Below are 27,356 nucleotides of genomic sequence, written 5' to 3'. Positions count from 1 at the left end.
AGAGAGGGTAAATTTTTAAAGAATTCATGATGGATTATTGAGTTATAGTGTCTATCTTTACAAATGAGAAAGATAACTCACAAATGGCTTGCCCATGAAGATAAATTCCATAATAGCACATTTCATATAGACTATTAAACTTAATATTTATTGCATTCTTCATTCTTTAAAATTCATTTCCATTGAAAAATTTTCCATTTATCCAACAAGACATTAAGACAAAGAATAATCATTATACATAAGAGGAAAACATGCTAATTATGCAAATCTAAGATGAGAAGAAAATTCTCTGAAGCCACTCCTAATGCTTTGCTTTCCTATGAATGAAAGTGTCATGACTTAATTATCAAAGAGGTCAGTCATTTAGAGCTGATGTCCCTGCTCCTGCAAAATGGAAAATAATGAAATTATGTTTTAAAAACCTGTTTTGCTTATGAATTTCCATAGGTTTACTTCAAACAGATTGAATGTTCTAAAATATAAAGTTTCTTTTTCTGCAATTGCATTGATACACATGTAAGGAGGAAGAAATTCCTGAATAGATTCCTCAAACAACACTGTGTAACATTAGGATTTTGATATTAGAATGATTTGTAATGTATTTTAAAGTAGTTACTACTAAATAAACCTGAACTCAAAAGAAGGAATTTCCCAAACTGTGCACTCAGTTCAAATTTCAATAAGGGTCTTATATTCATCATTATCCACTTTTTGTGTGTGAATCCAATGTCTAGAAGAAAATGACTTCCTCATTTCCTCATTAATGTCTAAGTTTTTAAATATGAAACCATATATCTTGGAACAACATCCTATGACTGTATTTAATTATTATGACCAAAGACCACCATAGCTTAAGAAAATCTCATCAAAAATCCTTAAGACTTTAAGAGTTTTTAGTCACTCAATCCTCTTGGAGAGTACCTAAAAAGAGCCTCATAATCTTTAAACACATTCTCTATGCCACCAAATATAACATTCTAGCAAGGTTTTAATGTGGCAAAAACTGAAATATGTCTTCAAATTTATGTTTAGCAGAAATCATGTTATGGTAGAAAGCCAATTTAAGCATTACCTAAAGGTAACAGCAAGTGAGATATGCTCCTCTTAAACACAAGAAATAGTCAAACTTTGTTGAATAGTAAGATTCCTGGATTAAATTGTCCCAATTTTAATTCTTAAATATTTTTAAAATCTTTTAAAAATGTATTGCTAAACTTAATTTTCTCACCTCAGTAAGTTTATTTTCATAACATAATAGATAATTAAGGTCCCTGAAACCTCTAAAGAACATGATTACATACATCAGTTCTTGCTGAAAATAATTGTAGATGCAGATGTAGACAGAGTTAAAGACTGAATCAACTGTGTACTCCAAGACAAATTCTGGATATCTTTTGAAAATAATTCACTGATCTGAACTTATTTTTTTCTTCTACTTGCCTGCTTCCAAAAATACAATAGTTCTGTCCAAACAAATGCATTAGATCGAGGAGTTGGTGAAGGGGTCCTAATCCTGATTGAACAATTACTCTATTATAACCACAATACCTATATTATTACATTATTTCACTTAACCTTCACAAGAACTCTTGATGATAGGAATCATCACTCCAGCTTTACAAAAAATGGAAAGGGAGGTTTGGAAAGTTTAGTTAACTTGCCTAGGTCCACAGCCAATAAATGAAAGAAGCAGTTTTATCCAAACATCATGTTGATTCATAATCTAGAGAGCTATATCCTAATTATTGGAAGGTTTTCAGCATTATGAAGATATTATTTGCAACTGAACTGAATTATTTACATGTTATTTCAATAATTTCATACATTTTTAACATTATTTATTAAGTGGCCCTTAACTTTGTACCAGGTATTGTGCTAGGTACAATAAATACACAGTGGGAAAGACATAATCTCTACTTAAATGAAACTCATAATTTAGATTGACAGAAAAAGAAAAGTAGAAAGACAAATAACCACAAACTATAATAACTGCTGGGAAGCAAACAAACAAAAAGGTAAAATAGAGAATAACAATGGGAGACCTACATTTTATAGCGTGGTCAGGAATTGTCTATGAGGTCAGGGTCCAAACAATTCTGAGACATGAGCAACACAGGATGATGCGAAAAGTGAGGGACAGAGTTGAGACTCAATAGGGCAAAAAAGCAGATGAACAACCTACTTGAAAGCCAAATTAGTGAGACGGGAAATCTAGATGGGGCCTTTACACTTGAAATCAGAAAAATCCAGAAAAATCTGTCTTAAGGGAAAATAAGAGGGATTGAGATCTAAAACCCCAAGAAGAGACATGACAGAGACTAAGCAGAGTCATTGACATGAGCTGTTGTCAAAGTATAACTTTAGTCTTAAAGAGAAACATGTTCAAGTGTGGCAATCATGCAAAACCTACAGAAGCTGATCAAAGGTGGGGTAGGATGGGATGTATTGTAGAACAGGCATAAGATTCTAAGACTGGTTGTCAATGAAATAGCCTTGAAAGAGGGAGGGCATGTCAGAACTCTATAATTAAAGCCAAGTTGTTGTGTCTCTGATTGAGAATAAAAACTTTTTTAGGATGGAGCTGAGGCCATTGATGTGACCAGGCTCCATCCTGAGAGTTTGCTTTGATTAGTCTCAAGTGGGGCACCAGTTGTGGTATTTTTAATTAAGCCTTTAAATTTGAGATAACAGAAGGTTTACATACAATTGTAAGAAATAGGGTCCTGTGTACATTTTACCCAGTTTCCCTCAATGATAATACCTTTCAAAACTAAAGCACAATATCACAACCAGGATGTTGGCAGTGATACAGTACATTTCCATAACCTCATGATACACAACTTTTCCACCATGTCACACTTTTATAGTCACACCTACTTCTGTTTCACTCCCACCCAGTAATCCCAGGCAACAACTAATCACAATTTTGATATTTTTTTCATTTCAAAATGTTATATAAAAAGAATTATAAATATGTCACTGTTTGGGGTTTGGCTTTGTTCACTCAGCATAATTCTTCAATTATTCTTCTAAATTGTTGAATGTATCAGTAATTTGTTCCTTTTTATTGCCAAGTAGTATTCTAATGTTATAGATGTACCACAGTTTATTTAATCATTCATTCATTTAAGGACATCTGGGTTGTTCCCTGATTTGAGATATTATGATTAGAGGCTATAAATATTTATGTATAAGTTTTTTGTATGAACTTAGGATATATGCATAGGAATCAATTGCTGGATCATATGGTAGATAGATGTTTCATTTTTCAATAAACTGCCACACTATTTTCCACAGTGACTATACCATTTTCATTTCCACTAGCAGTGTATGAGTGATCAGTATCTCCTCACTCTCTCTAGCATTTGGGGAGTAGAGAGCCAATACCCACTAACACTTACCGGTATGCCACAGGTACATTTCAGATGAAGGTTCATTAACAATAATAAATCTATTTTATTTATTGTCATTGAAATCTGGATGTGCAGTCATGTAAATTATACTGTTTTAGAATAATCTAATAACACTAGAATAATAAATAAGCCAAATGAGGTTTTTAATTTACTATCATCAATCTTTCTTTAATTATCCTGCCATTTTGTAGATAAGAATAGTTAGAAGAAATGTTAAACCTGTAATTTATTCCACCTTCAGAAATTTTATGGGGCCTAAAGCAACAGAAAAACCTCTTAAGCATATGATATATATCAGAGTGTCATGTCTGAAATTTGGCACAAAAATGTTGAGGTCATGAAAAGTAGAGACTAGAAAAAAAGATTGTGATTTAAAAGCTGCAAAATTTCTATCTATAAGGTAAAATATTTTTATTTTTCTTTGAGAAACACTTTCTTCATCCCGAGAAAAACCACCTAATAGGCTCCTAAATTATTCAAAGTAAAAAGCAAGTATTTGTCCATTTTTCCTGAGGAGAAATTAAAACAAACAATAATCTGAAACCAGATGTTTCACACAGGGACCTAAGTGTTCTGTTTGGTAAAATAAATTGTATTGAGTGGAAGTTCTAAACCCTGAACTTGCAGCTTTTATTGATTTTAGTGGAGAGAGTGAGAATGTTTCTGCATGGATTTGGGTGAAGAAAAGAAATTCCTTTCTCTCTGGACCTTGGACCAGTGACTATTCCTAGGATGAGAGTTAGGGTGGGGGATGTGGAGTGTGGGGGATTTCTGAATTGGTGAATGAGCTCTGAGGATAGTGACAGACTGGGAATTTGTTTATGAAATGTCTTACCATGTAAGTGAACCTAAGCCTATCAATAAAGTTTCAAAAGTTAGCTTCTTATAGCAGAACTAAGGAAAGGTTCTCTTTCAAGACTGTGAATGTGGTAAAGAGGAGGGGAAATCACCTCTTCCTGCTTGATAGCAGTCATAAGCCAGGAGACATCGCTTATGTGATGGGGCAGAGCAGCCTGACGAAAAATCCAAATAGATCATCAGGGAATCTGCCTTTCAGCATGTAGAATGCAGAGTATGGGGAACCTTTCAGAAATAACTAAGGGACACAATGAGGAGGGCCAACGTCCTGGGGTCCAGGACTCCTGGGAGTCCACCTTGAAGTAGAACCAAGTTATCTGTAAGCTCCTGGATGATTCCAGTGCAGTCAGCGTCAGGTCCCAATTTTACTGAAGGTGAAAAAGCAGTTGTGATCATGCTCCAGGGTGCTTAAGAATTTTCTGAGCGCTTGCTAAAAAACAAGTCCCACGGTTCCAGTCCAGAGAGCTTGATTTATATCTCCCATTTTAATAAGCTCTTAGATAATGCCGATGCAGGTGGTTCAAGACAACACTTAAAGAAACATTGCCTAAAAAGTTAAAGCACTTTTATGAAGTATTAGTGTGAGACCTTTAAAAAAATCAAGTCATTTCTTACATAAAATATGACGATGCATTTTAGCTCTTTAATTTACATATATGGCTAAGCACTATTAGAGAAGTGAGGACCCAGAACCTCATTTTGGAATAATTATGTTCAATGTGAGCACAAGAAGTAATTATCTTATAAATTCTCCTTTAATATCAATAAAATATATTGTTGTTTTGTATTTTTAAAATCAACAATTTTATTTTTTTATCAAAAAACTTGTATTGAATGTCTACTGTGTGTAAGAAATAAAGCATTTTACAGAACACAAAGTTAATTTACATGAACAAATTTGTTTCAGGTACTTGAAAATCAATGGGTTTTTAGAATGAGTGAACTAAACATATATAATGGTTATTCTTATGCATGAAAACTGTCAGGTTGCATGGGATTTAGAAATACATATTTTTTAAAGTAACGATTATGCACAAAATTCCTTCTCTTATCTGCTGCAATTGGAGTTTAAGTCCTTCATTTATTCATTTCTGTAAATATTTCCTATGTGTTATTTTATTAGCCTCCTTAATTACTTTCAGATTTTATAATTCATAGACGTTTATATTGGATTTTTATTCAATGGCATTCCACAATGCTCAAAAATTATATAGTTCATTTTGATTTTAATTAACTTAGCTAAGTCAAATTATTTTTAAGGGGGGAAGAAATCATACTTATTAGATGGGGATATTTGATTCTCTGCTGGAATATATGAATGTTTTGAGCAGTAAGAGCTAGTTTTTAAAAATTCACTTCCAAATTGTAAATAAAAGAGGGGTATTTTGGATAGATTTGAGTCCATTTCTTATTACAGCAGTACAATTATTTCAAGGAAGAATTAGATTTTCATCTTAGAGTTCACAAATGCAATCAATGTTACAAAAACATTTCTGAAATATGCTTCTGTTTTGACTTCAACTAAGATATTCATGAGATTTTCTAGGATTTGGTTAGTTCTCAGATGTGAATTATAGACCAACATTTAAACGAAACATTTAACTAAACTTTGTAAATAAGTCTTTCACAAAATTGGTTAATATATCCTCTAATAGTTTATTTCTTTTCACTTTAATTAATTGCATTATAAGTTGCAAAATTCTGTCACTAGCTTGATAGTAACTGCTGATCAGATAGATCATGAGCGTCTTGCTGAACTGCGAGGGAAAAGGGGACGGATTAAAGGTACAATTTGGGCTTCCCTGGTGGCGCAGTGGTTGAGAGTCCGCCTGCCGATGCAGGAGACACGGGTTCGTGCCCTGGTCCACAACAGTGAGAGGCCCGCGTACTGCAAAAAAAAAAAAAGCTATAATTTTGTACCTGACCAGTCATGGTGGACCTAAATGAAAACAAGAGGTAAGTCATTCAACCAAATGGTTGTTGAGAGAAAAGGTATGTTCAGATTCTAATGAAAGAGCATAGCTAGTGAAAACCAGAATATAAGACATGAAATAACCCATTTGCAAATAAGTCGTGTTGATACCAACCTCCAGGGTGCTTTCCTAAGATCCATTAATCTTTCCAAATACCTTCACCTTCAAACTGTTATATTACTAAAAGTGTTATCAGAAATTCTTAGTCTTTCCTTTTGGAGTTCTCTGAATTTCGTGCTTGGTTTGGGTTCAACAGACTCAATGGAATATAAGCAAAGTGTGTACATGTTAGTATTTATAAAAAACAATTTTGTTATTTTATCTATCTTCTTGTATTAAAAGGCTGACAGAAATACACTATATTTAATGCCTGAGGGACCATGGTTTCTAAAAGTTTAAACAAAACCCAACAGTTTTACAAAATTCTAATTATGAGTCAGAGATGAATTGTGTAAGAATGTTGTGTTCTATGTTTCATGGCTTTTCTCCTGAATATGGTTGCTGGATTTTGGTTGTACTTAGGCAGTAAAAACTGCTATGATGAGTCAAAATATAAAAATAAAATCACATGGTATATATACCCACAAGGTGTGGGTATATAAAACCCACACTATACATGAAAATATAGACTACCTTGGGAAAAATTTATGTTAAAAAAATTTAGAACTTTTTTTCCAGAGAATTCAAGGTCAATTATTATTTAAGCCAGTATGACTAGAATCATTGTATTTCTATACTATTTTATTAAAAACACTGTACACCCATTCTCAAAGGATAAATTACAGAATAAATAATTAAAGCACAAATTATTGTATGGTTAATATTGCTTTAGGTTGTAGATCAGTCATACAGTTCCCATCTTTGCTTCTATCTAAACAATGGCATCATCAGCCAATACTTCTCCATGCTTTTAACTTATCTCTTTTTTAAACCTTCCATAACATTTTCTCCCCATTGATTCTACTCATGTCCTAACTCTGTATATCACTGCCTTCACCTAGAGGCAGACACTACGAGGGAGTACTCACCACCTATTCCCCCTTTCTTCTCTAAGTTTGATTTTATATGGGATGCACATGTGCTAGGTTTAAAATGCCCACCTCCCAGTCACCTATGTGGCTAGAGGTGACTGTATGACTCAGTTCTGGCCAATGAGGTATATGCTGAAGTCAACTGATTGGGTCTTACAAAACCTGTTGTTTGAATCAAAGTTCTGGAAGCACATTTTTGCCTTTCATTCTCCCCCTTTTCTTCTTACCTGGAACTTGGATGCAGTGCCTAGAGGTAGAATGGCCATCTTTTGAACATAAAGACCAAAGTGACATGCCAAGAATAGCAGAGCAAAGAGCAAATGGAGCCTGGAAGGCTAATGACTTTCTTAAATAGCTACAAGCTATTTAAGCTGTATAAGCTGTAAGAAATCCAACTGATCTAAGGACACCATTCTGCAAGGCTGCCCCATGAAGTGTTCCTGTAGAAAGCCCTAGTCTTCAAATTCTTCCAGCCCCTGAGCCAAACACAGGAGTAAGCAAGACTTCAGCCCCCAGCAATTGAGTCTCTCCTGGCATTTGAGTCTTTTCAGCAGAGGCCAGCTGTCCTCATATAGACCTGTCCAAATTCCTGACCTACAGAATTTGTTAGCAAAGTAAAACAGTTGCTTTACACTGTTAAATTTTGGGGGAATTTGTTTTTCAGAATTAGTAGCCACAACACTGGAGAAAGCCATTCCTCACACATTTAGGAATATGTGAGAAGTTTCCCAAAATGAACACAATGGCACGTGCTAATGACAGAAATAGTATCCAAGAGGGTTGCAGCAATAATTTAAAAAATATTTTATATTTATATTGTATCTTTGAGTCCATGGCATTCAGGACCCATTACAAACTTGACTCCCTAACAACAAAATACGTAGAAACGCTGTTGTGTGTCTATGTGTACTGAAATTCACAAGAAAGATATTGAGTTCAATAATCAGAAATAAGAATCTAAAATCATCAGATAATGTTGAACTTTCAAAACACATACAAACTTTTAGTTTGGCAAACAGTATTACTTTCCAGGGTATCTGATATTATAGTCCTCTTCCTTCCTCTCACTATAAAAACAGCAGCATCATTCTCATCATGATCATATTTATCTCAACTCTTCAACATAAATACTGAAGGCACAGACAATGAAAGGTCATAGATTTCTGTATCATGGTATACATTTGTTTTATTTTCCATATATGATGATGCTTGATTTCATATTTTCCCTTTGAGATTGTAAACTTAACAAAAGCAGAGCCAATGTCATAAAACTTAATCTAACAGTAAGATTATTACCCTTAGCTAGACTATAATGTCCCATATTGAAAACATAATTTCATTGTTTGAACCATTTTCATTCTTATTAAAAGGTTAAGGCATACTGTCTAAATATCTTATTCTCTGAAAATTCCCTATGCTTTTTGTTATTATAGTAGCAGCAGCAGCATTTCTAAAAGATGCTTGCAAAAAAATGACTTTATGTATTTTGGTCTCTAATTCTTCTTTTTCCGCATGGTTTGTCCTGTAGATACAGACGGGATGTTGAAACAAAGTGTCATGAAAACCAGACTCACTTACAATCATCCAACAGTTTCCTCTTAAGTCCCTCCTTTGAAACAAAGTTGAAAATTATGAACTTTTTCTCAAGTCCTGACATTGTCTTTCTCAAAAGAATCCACTACATCCTTCCAAAGTTTTTGTTTACTGTCATATACAGAGAGCCCTTATTCTCTCAGAGGCCTGAATTGCTCAGATTACTGTCATAATTCACTCAGTCCATTCCTAAAATTATGAAGCTAACCTCCAAAAACTGTACTGAAAAACTGAAATGGGGTTCTCTGCTTTGTGCTAAGAATAAAAAGGTACATATTTCTACAATCTGAGTATAGATTTAAAGTGACTAGATAGCAGTAAAATAAAATTATAAGAATATCTGGCAAATTTAATTATGTTAGCTACAAGTATTACAGAGCTGTTTCTTTTTCTTCAGTTTCCACCAGAGCATTTTATAGGTTTGTGAAGGCACACAAATATTGCCAAACTCAGTGTGTTAGATCACTGAGGTTTCAGATTTCATATCAATGGTATAATTTTAATCATATATGCTTATTTCTTAATATATTTTAATAATTGGTTAGTCACTACATGTTTTGTTTTTCTTACATACTTTGAATCTTTTCAATATCTTTAAAACAGTTTGCCTTCTCATCAGGAAGAACTTTAAAATATTTCCTCAAAGGAACTAATTTTTCACAAACATAACTTATATGGAATTAACTCTCTCTTTTCTCCTGGTTTGTATCTAAATTGATTTCCAAAATATCAAATGTCTTCTTCTTTGTAATGTTATTGTTGGCTTCCCATTAAGTTAATCTGTTGGCATGACACTTGAATTTAGAAAACATAACAAAGTATATTGTTATATTTCATGAGTTGATATTTTCAGAAAGCAAAATACTAAGTAATTAGGGAGTGGACAAACATTTGGATGATTATTCAATTTTCTAACAGTTTTGTTATAATGGTTATGGTAGTCAGTACTCTTGAGATCTGAGTGCTGTGTAATGGAAATGTGTTTATTATGTTTCTGTTGAGGGTCTTCCAGTGCTTTATAAGAAAAGGTGAGCTACTTTAATTGAGACAGTGCATAAAACAACACAATGACATTCTCTTATAACAAATACCCTGACTTCCAGATATAATTAGAGAATTTCCAGATTCTGCCAAAAAATCCAATCAAAAACCAAACACTAACAATTCCATGTGTAATAAGAAATTTAAATAGTGACTACTATTACTGATGTCTGGATTTATAAACTTTTTCAGGTATTGTTCTTAAGCCCTTAATCCACCCACTCCCACTGACCAGGACCTCACATTTTTATTTTTGTGAACTGTTCCTATATACTGTAAAACTCAACACATTGAATTCCAGTCCACTGTATATACTGTCTGTTTGTTGCAGTAAGATTTAAAGTTATCAAGGGTGGGAACATTTCTTTTTTATTCCTGTACTCATATCGACTAACAGATGTCTAAAATAGAGATAGTGCTAATATGTGGAAACAGAATGGAATGGTGTGAATTAGAATAAAATTACTACACTGAGAGGTGTGATAAAATAGTCCATATGGAAATATTATCATGACCATTGGTGTCCCCAAAATACATGTTATGTTGAGTTTCTTAGTAATTCACCTTCACCAAAAATTACAAAATTTGGTAAATTGAGGGATAATTGAAAACAAAATTATTTCTAGCAACATTTTTATTGTATAGACATTAAATTTTACAAATATGATCAGCAATATGAAAAGGGCAATGACAATGTTTATTACTTTCCAGAGTAGCACAACTTGCTTCCACACTGCTCTTCAGGGAGTTTTTTAAAAGACATAATTGTGGGTCAACTTGATAATCATAGTGGAAATAACATACACATGGAGCTAATCAGCTTAATAATTCTGTTGTTTTAGTAAAATAAATTAGAACTCTGCAATTCTGACAGTAAAGGCCTACAGGGAGATTATGTCGCTGCACACTGCACTTTGAAAGGCTAACTTCAAATATAAATGCTGACCATGACATAAAGTCAATGGTATCTTACCAGAGGGTCAGCAGAATTTAGAAAATATAGGTTTCAGGTGAACTCAGACTTACCTGTCCTTCTCAGACTGCAAAAAGGGATACAAGTGCTCTGCTGACAAATTCAGGATGTGGCTGAAATTTTACCAGTTATTATGTTATTCAATTCATTCCATTAAAATGAGGTCTATGCAATGTCATAACAGTTCATGTTACCTAATATTAATTTTTGACAAGAAAAAAATTAATGTATGAGCGTTTAGGTTTTCTCCTTTTTCAGCTAGCTAAAAAGATTTCTGGAATGGTCCATTCTATCTCTGTTGCTCCCCACCCCTTTTCTCCCAAGATCAACTCTTTCTGGCTTTGCATGTAAAACTGGATAGAAACAAGGAGGGACAGAAGGAAACTGGATTCATAGAATTAAAGGTGGAGGAAATTTCTCAGAGAATGTGGGAAGAGAAGAGGAATGGGAGTTTGTAACATAAGGGAAATACAGAAGAAATAATTTTTTTAAGTGTTACTATCATATTTTTAATCTTCCCCACCCTGGCCCCTTCACTGTTTTGAAAATCCAGTAAAGAACTCTGAGGTTGAAGGACTGTGAAACTCACTTTTTAAGGATTACATGGCACAACAATAAAGCTCAGAGGTTTTACATATTCAGGATTCAGCAAGATTCACCAGGATATAGCAGATCCTGCAAGACTCCTGAAGAGGCATGGTTACAGTATGAAAAGAAATTCATGAGATGAGGTCAAATAAACAAGTTTGACACCTGTTTCTCCCACTTACTCACTATGTAGCTTTGAGCATATTACTCTCCTCTGGTAGTAATACTGACAAGACGGGATTGTATAGAAAGAGCTCAGCACCTGGTAAGTAATCACATAGCTGTTGTAAATGCATGTTCATTCTAATTGTGAGGTATAAATTGTTGATAAAAATACCCTTATGCTATTTTCTCACTGAACCTTTTGTCAGTTACTGAAAACAGTGTGTTCTTCAGGAATATAATTAATAATACACCATATGGCATTTGCAACTTATAAAGCACTTTTTACAAATTTTTAAATATAATCCTTACCACAGCTCTGTTAGGTATACCTCAGTATTAATGCCCCAACAGACAGATAAACTGAGCCTCAAAGAAGTACAAAGCCAGCCAGCCAGCAAGTGACAGAGTTGAAGTTTGAATCCAAATCATCTGGACCTAATTTCTATGCTATTTCAGCTATATTTCCATCGTTACAATAAGGCTACATCATGCAAAATATAGTAAAGACAGAGCACAAGTTCCTTGAAAAGAAGATGATCTACAGCATGGGAATCTACACCCAAGATATTCATATCAACAGAAAAGCCCCACTTCAAGAAATTGTTGAAATAATCACTGGTGTATTCTCTAAATTGAAAGGAAGTGTCATTCCCTCTGTACAGAGGAAATTCGCAACTTCATGAGACAGCAGTTTTTGCTTTAAGGAGGTAAATATCAGTGACCTCATTACTGCTTCTTTGTCTAACTCAAGCCCCTCAATCTCTTCTCTGCCTGGCTAAACTGTTTCATCCAGGAGGCTTTCCCTCATTCTTATCCCCACCCCAGGCTGAGTTAGAGGTCCCATCTCTATCTTCCCACATATTTTGCATACCTGCATCATAGACTTAACATGTACCAGAATGGAAACTCAGTGAGGGAATTTTGTCTAGTTCACTGTTGTGTTCCTACCATCTAGAACAGTGCCAGGCATATAAAAGTTGATCAGTGAATATGCATAGAATAAATGAATTCACTGATTTTGAATTGTTCAGCGTCTAGATCACCAACATAAACATTCTTTGAGAATAGAGGTTCTTCCATATGTGCAGACTCAGGCCCTGGTATAGATTCTGGCATATACCAATATTTCATATGGATGTTAAATAATACATATTTAGCATCAGGCACTTAGTCCTTATGGATATTCACTCCTACATTTCTCATCGTACTCTAGGAAGTAGGTACTCTTATCCTGTCCATTTCACAAGTGAGGAAACTTAGGTACAGAACACATTAAGTAATTGCACAAAGTCACACAGCTGGAGGGTGGCAGGACCAGAACTACAATCCAGGCAGTCTAACTCCAGAGTCCATGTCCTTAACCACTGCACTCTATTAAATAAATGCATAAATAAACAAGTAAATAAAATAAAGATACCACAATGATACACTCACTGATAAAAAAACTATAGTAGTGCTACGAACACAGATGAGGTAGTAAATAATTTGACCTGGGGATAGTGGAAGCCTTCATATTATAAGTAACATTTGAGTTCATCATTGAAGGGTGAAGTTCAACAGGCAGTAAAGAAAAGTATTTAGTGTTACCTGGCATATCATTTATTACAAACAACATTATTATCTATTTTGCAATCTAAACTTTTAACAGTGTTTTTATTTATCAGCAATACTAACTTCACTCATTATTTTTCAATGCCTTGGTCATATCTACTATAAAGCATATCTCACATTTTTTTCTATTTTCTTTGATAAAGACAATCTTTGGGAAATGCAGGCTTTTATCTTTGTAAAGTAGATTGTCTTTGCTGTTGCTCATGAAATGAACTAGAACTGAGCTGGAAAATATGAAGTAATTTTTCTTCTCTATTTCATAAGATTTGCTTTGGCTTTCAATTCGGAAGAGCTTGACACTGTAAACTGATCATTCCAGAGACCACCAATCCATCTTACAAGGTTCACATCTGGTTTTACCAAACTTCCATTTGAGACCATGCCCAGACCTCAGAGGAGTCATAAAAGGGAATAATAGGAAAGGGGTGGTAGAAATGTGGCCTAATGTGTCCAGAGAGTGCGATAGAAAAATGGAAGTCAGATGGATGATATGGAGATGAGCTAATGCCACCATGGCAACATCAGGTATCAAGTTCCCCAAAACACTCCTACTGGAGATTAGACTTGTTAGAGCTGGTTCTGCCCCTACACCCCTCAGCACATTCAGGCAAACAAGGCTTAGCTTGCAAGTGCACAGCTGCTGAGCTTGCAAAGGGACCAAGAAACAAATGTGAAAAACATCTGCAAACATTTCATTAAAAAAAAACCTAAGTTAAAAAATGTTAACTTAGAGGTAAGTTAACTCTAAATGTGTTAAAGTCAGGACTAAGTGGAAATAAATTTCATGTGAATTTACCCAGTTTCTGATTTGTGTGAGGAGGAAATAATATACCCAGCTTCATATCTCTGAAAAGCTAGTTCCTTTCCACTCCAGAGACCACTGTGTTGAATATTTCTGACAAAGAAACTTCAAACCAAATCTCCAAGAAACAAAGCTACTACATTTCAGTTGGATGTGCTAAAAGAGACATTTTAATCCCACATTGTACTACGCATCATCGGTCTATATTCTCTTAGAGTAAGATCATACATTTATGCCCTAAATACCTGCAGAAATAGTAAATAAAACACACATACAGATCATCTCTAGATTACTTACAATACTCAATATAATGTAATGCTGTGTAAGTAGTTGCATGTGGAAAATTCAAATTTTGCTTTTGGAACTTTCTGGAATTTTTTTAAAGAATATCTGTGATCCATAGTTAGTTGAAATCATGGATGTAGAACCCGCTGATCCAAAGGGCCAGTTGTATAGTATATGTGGTATAGAAACCTAGAGATAAAAGAGTAAACCAAGAACAAATTGTCAAACTGCTGATTTCACAAATGACTTTTTAGTATGCTAATTATCCTAATGGGGGAAAAAATGCAAAGATTTCACTAATATTAACCTAGTAAAAACCTGAAGAGTTCAAGACCATTGTTTTTCAAGCAGACATCAACCCATATACCTCTGTAAATATAATAATAATAATTTGCAATGCTTTATAGTCTTCAAATATCTCTTATCCTCACTAGGCTATAAGAGAGGTAAAAAACTCCTGTATTACAGTTGAGAAAGTGACTTACTTAAAACTATTCATTTATTCTTTTATTCAGCAGATATTAACAAAGCACCTGCTGTGTTCCAAGTGCTGGTTGGAACAGGTGATAAACAGGCTAGGTCCTTGCTCTCAGGGAGCTTACTTTCTAGATCATTTCGCACAAAATAAGTGCAAGACAATAAAACAGGGTGATGTGAGAAAGCAACTGAAGCACAGTGCAACTTCACAGAGGACAAGAGTGGGTGTCATAGACGGTCTCATTGAAGAGGGAGAAGTTGAGCTGAGACCTGAGTGATGAAAAGGAACTATAGGTGTGAAGATCTGGGGAAGAGGATTCCAGGAAGAAGGAATAACAAATTCACATAATTATTAAATAATAGAGTAGAAAATTAAACTCAGTCTTCTACTCTTTCCATGATATCATACTCTCTCTTTTTACTTGGTAGATGATGAACTGGGACCATGAGTAATAAAGCACTCCAGGTCACATTAAGACTATCAAAATAAAATACTTATGTGCAAATTTTTTTTTAAAATCACCGTTGAAATTGTTTATGTGTTCCAGGCAAATGTAAATATCTTTAATTTTAATCAACATAAAATCATTATAATAGAGAACAACATCATTGTCTTCAGTAAGGTTCATATTTGATATTTAAATGTAATTTTTTTTCACTCAAAGCATTTTTATCAGTTTATCTTTATTTGTAGTTCAGTAACCCAAGAATGAATATACAGACCTCAGGTAAAAAGATAGTTTCTTTGCTGTGAACCTAAAACTGCTCTAAAAATAAAAATTATTTTAAAAATTAGGTAACACATATAACATTACCAATAAAAAATATATTTAATTCCTCAAAAAACTCTTAATGTGAGATTCAAGAGAGTCTAGGATTCTATAGTCTAAAAGCTTAACCCAACTGCTAAAATTAAACGGTCTGACAAACACATAGAGAAGAAATCCCAAAAATAAACATTATTTTCATTACTTTTCTATAATTTCACAAACAAACTAAAGAAGAGTATATAATTTAAGTAAAAATAATCTGGTACCTCATTCTCCAGTTTGAATTCTTTGGGTTCAGATCAGATCAGAACTCGTCCTCAAAGAGAATAGAAAATTCGACACATGATTATATACAAAATCAAAACTGTCAAAAACACATAGTAGGAATACCAAAATCTAGCAGGATATCACTTATTAGAAGACAGCACTGTATAATAGACAGAGGTCTAGACTGGGAGTAAGTAGATTTGGCTTCTCTTTTGACTTTGTGAGTAGCCAGACATGAGACCTTGGAAAATTAATTAACCTCCTTAAATCTCAGTTTCCTCATCTGTAAGATGGATCTAAGGATATTTATTCTGTCTACCTACTTGGATGGCTGTTTTGTGAACCAAGTGAAATAATGTAAATCAAAGGATTTTCAAAATATAGTATTACCCAATTTAAATAAAGAAAAAATGATAACTTTCTCCCACCCACACATACATCCTTCTCCTAAAAACTTTACTTGAAACCTGGGCTTCAGCGCTGGACCCATCACCACTTGAGGGGAAAATATATTGACATTTTTTTTTCAAGTTCACCTTTAAAAATCAGGAGTTGCACACTAAATTATAAAGTTTATGTGTTTATATTTTGTGATGCATGTTTAAAGTTCTTCATTAATTAAGCAGAATGATTAGAGAATTAAATTCATTTGCAATTCTAAACTGTTGGTTTTTTAAAATCTTCAAAAGATTTTCAACTTTCTGTACTCAACATTTTTAGAAAAAGAATTTTGCTTATTTACTATATGCAATCATGATTAAGAGTGAACCTGCGTGTTTTATTATTTTGTTCTCCTCCAAATTCTATGTGCTTATCAGTCACTCTCATGCCTCATTACCTGGAAAGAAGCACCTCAGAATATACAATAAACCATCTCTCAGAGGTGCCTGACTTCAACAAGCAGCAAGTCACTGTTTTCTCTGTTTCCTATGGAAATCAGTGTTACATTTAGAAGGCTGGACAATACTACAATACTGTCAGTTGTCATCAGTCTTTCATGGACAACATTCAAAACCAAATTAGAATTTGTCCTTGCCTGGCTAGTCTTCCTTTTACTTTAGAAATTTGTTTAATAATATAATGCTGAAGTTTGGGATTTGTTTTTCACAGAATTTTTTTTATTTTGAAACACTGGGTTTCATTGGGTGGGCTACGTTTTGCAGAAGTGGTTGCTTAGTAGACTGTCATAGTTTTAATTGCAGAAGACTTTTACTCCTTGAATCCTTAGCATCTTATAATCCTAAGTATCACTTGTATAGACTATGAGGTCATTAAAGGCAAAAAAGTTTTATTCAACTTTGTATCCCCAACACTTAACCCAATGTTTGTCACATCAGCAGGCACCTCATAATCAGAGATTTTATGAAACCCTAGATATTAATTACTGAGGTGACCTACTTTTAAACAGTCAAAACTTCTGGAATGTTCTACCTTCTCTGATTTGAACTAACGTATTTCGAGAACTGGATTCCCCACTTTCAATCAACTCTTGCTAATAGTAAACAGTTACCATGTACATAATTCCAATTTATTTTAAAAAGTTTGTCTGAATGAGGCTAAAATTTCCAGTTAATGTGTATGCTGGAGGTGAACATATAAATTCACTGTACTATACCGTTTGTCTTTGAGAAATTTTGAGAACTGTGACCCTATCTTTAATAAATGTGAATTTCCTGAGAAAAGATGTCTATATAGTTCTCAAGTACAAATCCTCTTTTCTGAGGGGGAGGGAAAACTTCTATTCATGTTTATTTGATGATTTATTACTTATGTCAGTTATTGGGTTTTTTTTTTTTTCCTTTTCTTTACATACTTACAATGATTTTATGGTCCCTTGATTTTTAAAATGGATATTACTTTAATTTTAAAAGTGACTGTTTCATTAGTAGAAAAAAATGCAGAAGTGGAAAATGGCCTACTGTTGGTCTGGGTAACATGGAATAAAGGGAGTCTGAGACCATTCCCAGTGTATGAGATTTTCTGCTATTAACTTAGCATCACCACCACCCTAAGTATCCCCCAAATCCCATTCCCCTCCATGGTTCCAAGATGGCGTTGTAATAACAAATCTAATTTCAGTTTTGATGTTTTACTTCTGACAGCTTTCAAGTCACACTACTCTCCTTTCCCCTTCTTTCCCATATCTGGGCAAGTTGATAAGAAAGCACAGGCACACCTTCCTTTGGCACCAGTGGGAAGTGCAAACCACACAAGCTCCAGCTTGTGTATGTGCAGGAATCATGCCAACCCTACATCCTAACTACAATAAAAACCAAACAGTCCCCTCTCTCTGCTCTTTCAAGCCATTTTTGTACCTTCCCAGAAAGCCTCATTTTGTGAGTAATAAATTTTTCTTACTTTCTTAATACATGCATGGATATCATCAGTCTTGATATCTAAACCAATTTTGAGTGGAGGATCCATCTCATTTTTACAAGGTAAAGACAACAATTTTGCCAGAGAAAGGCCATAATTCCCCAGGGAAAGATGTGGCCATATGTTTGAGCAAACATGGGATCCATAGCAGCTTCTGAGCAACACTTTGCAAACCACGCACTTTAATGCTGCAAATGGGGACTGTTGATGGAAGCTCTCCAGAGAATCTTGATATTTGCAGTGGATTCCAGGTGAACCCAAAGAAACATCCACTTTAGTGATGACTTTCCTGCCATTTTTTCCTAGCTCTTCCAATGATTGCGTAAACCTCAAATTTGATATAAACTCCTCCATTCTTGGAATACAAGGGGGATTTCTGTTTTCTGGACTGAACCCTGACTGATATACTCAGTTAATAACAGGAACTATAGAGTCTCAAATTTAGTCCACAGACTGGCATTCAATAAATATTCGTCACATGGTGGCAGACTGCTCCTTTATTCATTAAAGTATGAGTCAGCAAAATGACATAATGTGAGGGAATTTTAGCAGGAAATCTGTCACAGTATTTCCAGGGAGTAGTTTTGAATGGGAGTCTGAAAGAGAAGAGCAGGCAGTATTCCACAGGTGAGATCAAACCTAGAACCAAAGATGAAGCAGAAAGGGAATGAGCTATCACATGGAATTGAGTGAGGAGAGGATGCATTTTTTTCCAAATACAGTGCGTCTTTGACAAATTGGTTGAATCATTTGCTGTTGGTTAGCAACTTTTATTGGCCTACACTCAAATTTTGCAGGTCTATCCCATGTTTCTTCAAGGAATCACGTGGCTCTCAATTTGCCATAACTATCATGCCCTGCATTATAACAGCTGGCAGGAATGGACATATCTAGGAGAAAATCCAGCTATGGGTGCCCAACGAAGCAAGCAACAGGGGCTCCAAAGCCTAAAGGTGAAATATGCTTTCACTGAAGAGTCTCTAGAACTGATTGTCAGAAAGTAAAACCAAAATGAGAACCAAAAAATCTGTATATTGCTGGCATGCAATTCCCTTGCTCTTGCTCGTATAAATTCTTTTGGAACTGGATTGCTGCCTAAATTGGCTTTAATATCCATGAGCTTCACAGGGGGAGGCTGTTTCTAAGACTCTTTAAAGCTGCTAAATAACTCTTGACATTGTTTTTTAAGTTTTATGCCATTGTGGCTAAGAGGACAGCAGAAATCAGCGACTCCCCTATCATGGTATCCGTTAAACCATTTGCTGTTGCTGTGAACAGTCGTCCTGCTAAATATACCAGTATCACAAACAAGTGGCTCAGATTTTCATTTCATATCCTCATGTAAATGTCACCAGAATTTGTCTGCTTATTATCTTATCCTGATCCCTCTTCTGACCCTTAACTACATCTGCTCCATCTTCCAATCAAAGATTAGTGGCTCATTTTCTCTGAGTTAAGACTACGTTCAACTCACTCTGGTTTTCTTCTCATTCACCTCCAAGATAAAGAGAAACACTAGAAATTGCAAGGTATTTTTATAAATTTCAAATGTACTGAAAGAACAGGTATGGGAGAATTGTGTAGAAGGGGAATATTTTGCTTGCTGCAGACTAAAATCAACTTGTAAGGTACTGTATAAAAATATAAAATACTCAGCAATTACCTCTTAACTGTAAATTTCCTGCTGAGGCATTAGGTACACCTCTAGCTTCATCCTTTGTTCTTGAGGATGATGTTGCCATCAGTATTGCATCTTGATTCCTGATTGAGCACTATGGCCCTCAGTCTGGGATTTCTGAACCAGCAAAGATATAGGTGATATCATTTGTTTCATCTTGGTGAAGGTGAGTAACCAAGATGGCAGAAAGAGAAGCAGGACACTGGTAATCAATATTGGCAATAAAATGCTTTAGAAAAATTAACATAAAACAAATAAGTAAAAATATAGCCTCATCCAAATACAAAATACTCACTTGTATGTTCTTTGATATAGATATGTAAGCATAAAGTCATATTCACTGGTATACATCATTTTACTCCTGTTCATTCACATGTGACACATGATAGACCAAGATAGATTCAGAAATGCAATTCCCCACAACTGCATTAACTGAGGTTTACAAATCCCCTGGGTAGAGCACGAACACATGTGTATTTAGGCCCACACTACCCCAGCATACATTCACACAAACATACTACAACTGTGCCACTGCTAGTATTCAGAATCTCTCAGGCATGTGCAAAGTCCATTCTATGTCACATGTACCTACCTGCAATCTAATTGCATAATGTGATCAGTTTTTTCCTTAAGTATTTTGTCTCTTTTCACTGATAAACAGTTAAGTTCCCATAGAATGTTATTCTGACAATCTTATTGATGAAAGATTAACAAGAAAAATTAAAATAAAGACTGAAGTACACATCAAATTGCTGAGTGCAAAGTATTGAATCATCTTAGTAAAAGATGTACCAAGAATTTCCAAGTTACTGTTTAGTCCTCTTCTAGTACTCTTTTGAAAGTTGAATATTCTGGAATACTTTTAGAACAGAGTAGTCATTTGAATAGTAGTATTTCCCCTTTTCATTGGATTATGATCTCTTAAAAGTGCTTTGAAAGCTAGAAAATATTTCTGCACTAATTAAAGTATATAAACACTTCAGGCTAAGTGTAAGCATGTGAAATTGCTATTTGATTTTAGGAACAGAGTACCTTGGAGAAGAACTAAACACTTGTGGCATTAAATAGCATATTATTGAAAGAGTTAAGGAGAAAAGGTCAATACATAATAAAATACACGTTGGAAATTTAGGAAAAGTCCACTAACTTGCAGAAATAAAGATCTGCAGCTATAATAACTAAGACTATTGACATTGTTAGCTCTGACATAACAGAGTGTTTATACAAAGGTCCTTTGTAGGGTTCATTCTACGTTTTGCCTTGTATTAAGAAATGGAATTTCATGTATGTTAATTATACTATTCCCCTGCTATTTTTGGTACAAATGCAAATTCATAAGCTTGATGTCCTTTCAAAGCAATTGGAATTTCAACCTTCAGTTTACCTATTGATGTCACTATGTCTCTTGAAGAAGGACAAAATTAACCTCAAAACTTATGGCACAAATATTAATTTCATATGCTATTCAACAGCTACATGAGACTTCATCTGATTATAAATTATATTCATAAGACTCCCTCTTGCATATTTTCAGTTTAAGTCCACGTTATAAACATGTCAAAGTTCATGGTTGGTAAAGCGCCACGTTACAGTCAGTGGACCATAAAACTGCTGTTAGACAAAAATTGCTTTGCACATTGATAAAAAGCAAGAGCTGTGTCTAAAGTAAATGTCCTACTCAGTCAGCAGCGTTCTACTGACATCAAGAGTGGCCAAGAGGGCTTTCCTGGTGGTGCAGTGGTTGAGAGTCTGCCTGCTGATGCAGGGTACGTGGGTTCGTGCCCCGGTCCGGGAGGATCCCACATGCCGAGGAGGGGCTGGGCCTGTGAGCCATGGCCGCTGAGCCTGCGCGTCCGGAGCACACAGGCTCCGCAACGGGAGAGGCCACAACAGTCGGAGGCCCGCGTACCGCAAAAAAAAAAAAAAAAAAAAGAGTGGCCAAGAGACTAAAAAGTCAGATAACCATTGCAAAGTAAGTTAGCTTTCCATTTGGGATCAACCAAGTTAGAAAATCCAGATTGTAATAATTATTACATTTTTAAAATTTTTATTTATTTATTTTTGCAGTATGTGTGCCTCTCACCGTTGTGGCCTCTCCCGTTGCAGAGCACAGGCTCCGGACGCGCAAGCCCAGTGGCCACGGCTCACGGGCCCAGCCGCTCCGTGGCATGCGGGACCCTCCCAGACCGGGGCACGAACCCACGTCCCCCGCATCAGCAGGCGGACTCTCAACCACTGCGCCACCAGGGAAGCCCCTGTAATAATTATTACATTTTTAACTAATAATAATGTTACCTTTTCTGGAATGGCTTACTCATCCTCCATTCTCTCCTCTTTCTAATTGAGAAGCTGGAAAACTAAAATGTACATTTCCCAGACTCCCTTGTAACTATGGCCTCTATATGCAAGTCAAGTTTCACCATGTAAATATGCTCAATTAATATATGGAAAATAGAACTGAGGCAGAGACTATCTTCCTGGGGCTCTTGGCTGTTGCTGCTGGCTCTCATGGTCATGGAACATGACGCTTCCCTACTTTCTTTACATTAGTTTCTTTCCCTAATGTAAAGAAACTTTACATTATTAATTCTTCAGCTTCCTAATTATCCAGAAGCAATGGATACCCAATTTAACTTCCCTGCATAACAATTTTGATTATACATTTACCAGATACCTCAGACAGTTAAGGAAGCAGAGATAGTAGTTCTTCCTCTGACATATCTCTAATAGTGGCCCCAAAGCACTAGCTCTTCTAGTAGGTCATTTCTGTGTAGTTCTGGAACTCATCTAAGAGGCTCATTCTAGAACTGCTCCTTAGGACTTTCCAATGGATTTGTAAGTTCCAAAATCCCTAAATTAAATCCCTACCTGCTAAAAATACCTAGAGTGGTTTCTGTTCTATGCCCTGAACCCTGACTGACAGCTTACATTTTTATAGCTGTATATGATTTATAAAATAGGCTATGTGATATAAACAAAGACTGGCTTTACAGCTGGGTTCTGATCCTCATCTCACCATGTACTAGCTGTGAGATCATTTAACTTTTCCCATCCTCAGTTTTATTATTTCTAAAGTAAGGATAATAATACCTGCCTCACAAGGTTAAATATATTAAATTAGATCCCATAAATAAAGTACCTTTCCCAGCATCAAGCACAGAGTTGGTGCTTAAAAAGTCAGTTCCTTACTCTTACACATACATTATATCATATATGTCTCATTCAATGAGTGTTAGAAAAAATTATCCAACAAGCACACAAAGTTAAACTGAGTAACCATTGGGCTATTGTTTACTGTGAAGGACTAAAAACTAGTGATTGTTGCCTTTTTCTCTAACATTTTTTATATTTTAAACCTTGTAACAACATTTGAGGTTGGTACTATTAAATAATGAAGAGTACCAGTGGGGTCCAGACACTTCTAATTACTTGACCCTGTGGACACATTTTTAGCCTCTCTGAACCTCAGTCACAACACCAATACAGGAGGATACTAAAATTTCCTATGTAATAGAGCTGTTATGAGAATGAAATAAGCCATTTGGCCTTGTTATTCTTTTTGACATTCTGTACTCTGGAATCTCTGGTTCCTAGTCCTAAGAGATGATATTTTCATACAACAATCAGCTTTCCTAAACCCTTTTGTCTCTCAACTTCAACACAGTCAATTTCTTCCTAGTTGTGCTGTGAACCTGGAAAAATATGACTGCTTATCTTAACTTTCTCTTGTCGATCCACCTTCCCTTAGGATTTTGAATTCAATGACGGTGTGATTGCTTCTGTCTATCCAAGATACCCATCTGCCTTAAGATCCCCCACTGTTCACCAGACACACAAACAAACAAAAAGGGCATCTGTCCTGGTTGTTTTCACTTGCTTCTGCATTAGGGGATGTCCCTAGGGTACTGGGGAGTGTGTGGATATACTAAGGAATGTCTGCAGGGGATACAGCCTGCTTGACAATCTGTAAACTGATATGCTATCCTTTGTCAGCCAGCTGGGTCAGGCTCCCCATTAGCAATTCTAAGGGTACAACCCATCAAGACAAGATTCAGCTGAGCATTTGTCTTGATAAACTGACCTTGTTCATTCTCTCCTCCTGATAGGCAAGTTCATTATTTTTCACTCATACTTTCAACAAAAGTTTACAGGTACTTCCGCTGCAAAAGGACTGAGCTAGGTTCTGGTTATAAAAGAATGAACAAGGGCTTCCCTGGTGGCGCAGTGGTTGAGAGTCCGCCTGCCGATGCAGGGTACACCGGTTCGTGCCCCGGTCCGGGAGGATCCCACATGCCGAGGAGCGGCTGGGCCCGTGAGCCATGGCCACTGAGCCTGTGCGTCCAGAGCCTGTGCTCTGCAGCGGGAGAGGTCACAACAGTGAGAGGCCCACGTACCATTAAAAAAAAAAAAAAGAATGAACAAGATATTCTCCCTAGTCTCAAGGAGGTCATAATCCATTATGGTCAGTCTTCATTAAACAAAGCCCACTCTGGATGTCTCTCCTCATTAGAAGTAATATACTCTTCACTTCTGCTTTGCTGGCCTCATAAGTGTCTAAACACAAATGATACATATGGACAGACCACATTCTTTTTCACTCTGCTTTATTTTGACCAGAACTTTTCTAGAACAATACTTGCCTGATAGCTGTTATTCCAAGTAAAACTATGGATTCTAAAACTAAAACCTCCGTTTTTCCTGTTTTTACTCAGATTTCTTGCATTTATTTACACAACATTTGCCAGAGCTATCAGTTATTATATTTTGTTACCCGAAATTATGGCTTCCCAAACTTATTCTGAAACTTCAGCCTCTAACAGACCAGTACCGACTCTACTTCTGAAACTGATAGTTTCATTTTTACTGGGGCAAATGATGCTTAAAGGAAAAGTATGCTGAGGTCAACATGGAATGATCTGGGAGTTACCAGGATGATTCAAAGTGCACAAAATTATGTTTTCCATCCAGATGTTACAGTATCTGACATTTTACTACTGAAGATTCATTCCTTTGGATTGTGTTCCTTACCATCTGCTTTCAGTGCTGGTAACATCAGGCTAATTCACACTGAAGAATCAAAGGGTTATGTTCCAACAAGGACTTCATTGCTATGGATACTTTAGTGAAGATTTTTCTTCATAATTTTTAGTAATATATCAACCGTTTATTGATTGCCTAATGCAAACTAAGGTACTAGACATTTCACAGTTCTATTATTTAATCTGTAAAACAACCATGTAAGACAGGTGTTATTATCAGCCATATTTTACAGATGAGACGCATTTTAGGAGCACTGGCTTTGAGGAGAGATATACATGATAAAAATTTCAAATTCATTACTTACTTGAAATGTGTCCTTGGAAAATTTACAGTTTCTTCACCTATAAAAACAATGGCAAAGGTACTTTTCTCCTGAGCTTGCTATAAACAATAAATATGCCTGACACAGAGTCTAAAATTCAGAGGCTGTATAAGGGTAGATAAGGACACAATTATCAGAGGTCAAGCAAGCTGTGCAAGTAACCAGCTAACAAGATCCCCATATCCTGGAGTACCTCTACTACATTATGGTGGTTTTTGCAAAAAGTATGCATGTCTCTATGTCTCTGAGTCCTTCATCTAAATAAATTTGGATAAATAAATATAAAACAGGAAGGCAATAGTCATTACAATAGCAGCAGCAACAAACACACTGCAAAATTAACTGCTCTCCTTCAGAATAGTTTGCCCTTTCTTATCCTGTATTGTTAAGGTCAGCTGTGGATTCAATGATGGCAGCCTCATTTCTCTTCCCTGGCTTCGTGTGGATTGGTCTGCCTGTCAGTCTGTGACACTAACTCTCATGTATTAGGATCTCTGTGAGTCAGTACCAATGACAAGGCTGAGTCATCAAGTGATGATGCAGTCCTGAAACTCTGGAGATAGCAATTAAAAATGACCTTTGTTGGGGAATTTGGTATCTCCATGCCCCTGGCTCCCTACCTTCAAATTAGTATCAGCAAAGAAGGTACTGCCTGGTACATGAGAAGAAAATGTAATTATTGAGAAAGATATGATTATACATGTGAAAAGAAAAAACAGAGAGAAAAAGTTTCTCACTTGAGCTATAGTTAGTACTAGACATAAACTTTCCATTTTGCTTTCTGGTTTGTTCAACTTAGCACTACAGAGAGCTGTTTATTTAAAACTCAACTTTTAAGTGCTCATAAAGAGTCCCTTTCTCTCTAATTAACATCTTTGTTTTTCTCATTTAACCATTTATATCATCCCCAGACCTAGTCTTTTGTGTCTAACTCTGCTACAACTATCAAAATAACCAAACATAAATTCTAAGAAAAAACTTGGTTTCTCTTCCTCTCTCCTATTACTTTCTTTAGGAACACAAGAGGTAGTCCATCTCTTCATATCAATTGTAGGTATTTTAACAAGACCTTTTTCCTTTTAACACTGAGCCTGTTATAATATTCTGTAATGTTAATCCTCAGGTCTAAACAAGTCTGATAACTCAGGCTCCAAAATAAGAAAAGAAAGTAGAAATCATCAACCAGCTTTCTCTTTACTGAATGTTCTGTTTTTTTGAAGAAACAAACCTTTTCCTTTGGTAAAAACTTCCAGTTGGTTCTGACAAAAACTTGTGAAACTTCTGTCGCCTTGAAAATAGCAAATATCTAAAAATTCACAACAGTTTTCACAGATTATAAGAAATTAGTTGGAATAGGTGTGCTCTCAAAAGCCAAACTTCCTGAGTTCCAGCCCTGCTTTTCCAGCTGTCTCTCCAGCAGTATCATGTGGAAGTCCTGCCAAAACCTTACACTCAACTTGTTCAAAACTGAAATCTCCACCTTATCCTCCAACCTTCCTCTCACAGAAAAGGGCATCCTCAACTTGCTTTGCTGATGTCTTCAGATTCCCCCTCCTCTTTATTACTTTAACTCAGTTTATCATCAAGTGCTGTGTCTTTGAGTCAATAGCTCTTACTTGTCTCCTCCTTTCCATTTTCATGCTTGGCCCTTGCTATCTCTCAAATGACCTATTGCAGAAACCTCATCAGTGGTCTTCTTGACTCCTCTAATATCCTTCACACAGTCTCCAGCATTATCCTTCTAAAATACAGAATAGTTTCCAGCTGCCTACAGAATGTAGTCAAGACATAGCCTAGCACCCACCCTCCTCTCTGGTCCCATCTCATTCCATCCTCCCCACATGTCAGATGATCCAGCTACACTAGAAAACTCACTGTGGCCCAAACATGCTTCACACTTCCTAAACTTTCTTCCTTTGAGGAAGGTAATCTCTTTTCCTGGAATACCTAACCAGCCTATCTCAATGTTCAGCACACCCCCTCCTTCTCAATGCTTTCCTTGACTTTTTCAAAGTAATATCCCTCTTTCTCTCCTTAGTGCCCAGGTGAACAAAAACTATAGTTCATCACAGCAGCCAGTGTAATATTTTTTT

The 27,356-nt window shown here is 35.7% G+C and overlaps 1 long non-coding RNA gene across 5 annotated transcripts in view; it reads right to left on the bottom strand.

The window, feature by feature from the left end:
- Positions 1-5,560: 5,560 nt before the first annotated feature.
- The window catches only part of LOC112065840 (uncharacterized), a 184,135-nt gene continuing 162,339 nt past the window's right edge, over positions 5,561-27,356 (bottom strand). For 3 of the 5 annotated variants that reach the window (XR_008619534.1, XR_008619533.1, XR_002892263.3), the window contains 3 exons: positions 19,887-20,057; positions 15,847-15,896; positions 10,538-14,522 (listed from right to left, as the gene is read on the bottom strand). This is a non-coding gene — a long non-coding RNA (uncharacterized lncRNA). Of the gene's footprint in view, positions 6,160-10,537; positions 14,523-15,846; positions 15,897-19,886; positions 20,058-27,356 lie in introns of those variants that run through there. The other 2 variants (XR_008619532.1, XR_008619531.1) reach the window with 2 other exon arrangements.

This window comes from Physeter macrocephalus, chromosome 15 (genome assembly GCF_002837175.3).
Source record: "Physeter macrocephalus isolate SW-GA chromosome 15, ASM283717v5, whole genome shotgun sequence".
Lineage (NCBI taxonomy): Eukaryota > Metazoa > Chordata > Mammalia > Artiodactyla > Physeteridae > Physeter > Physeter macrocephalus.
Note: the sequence above shows the minus strand (reverse complement) of the source record. Positions and strands in the feature narration are given on the sequence as shown.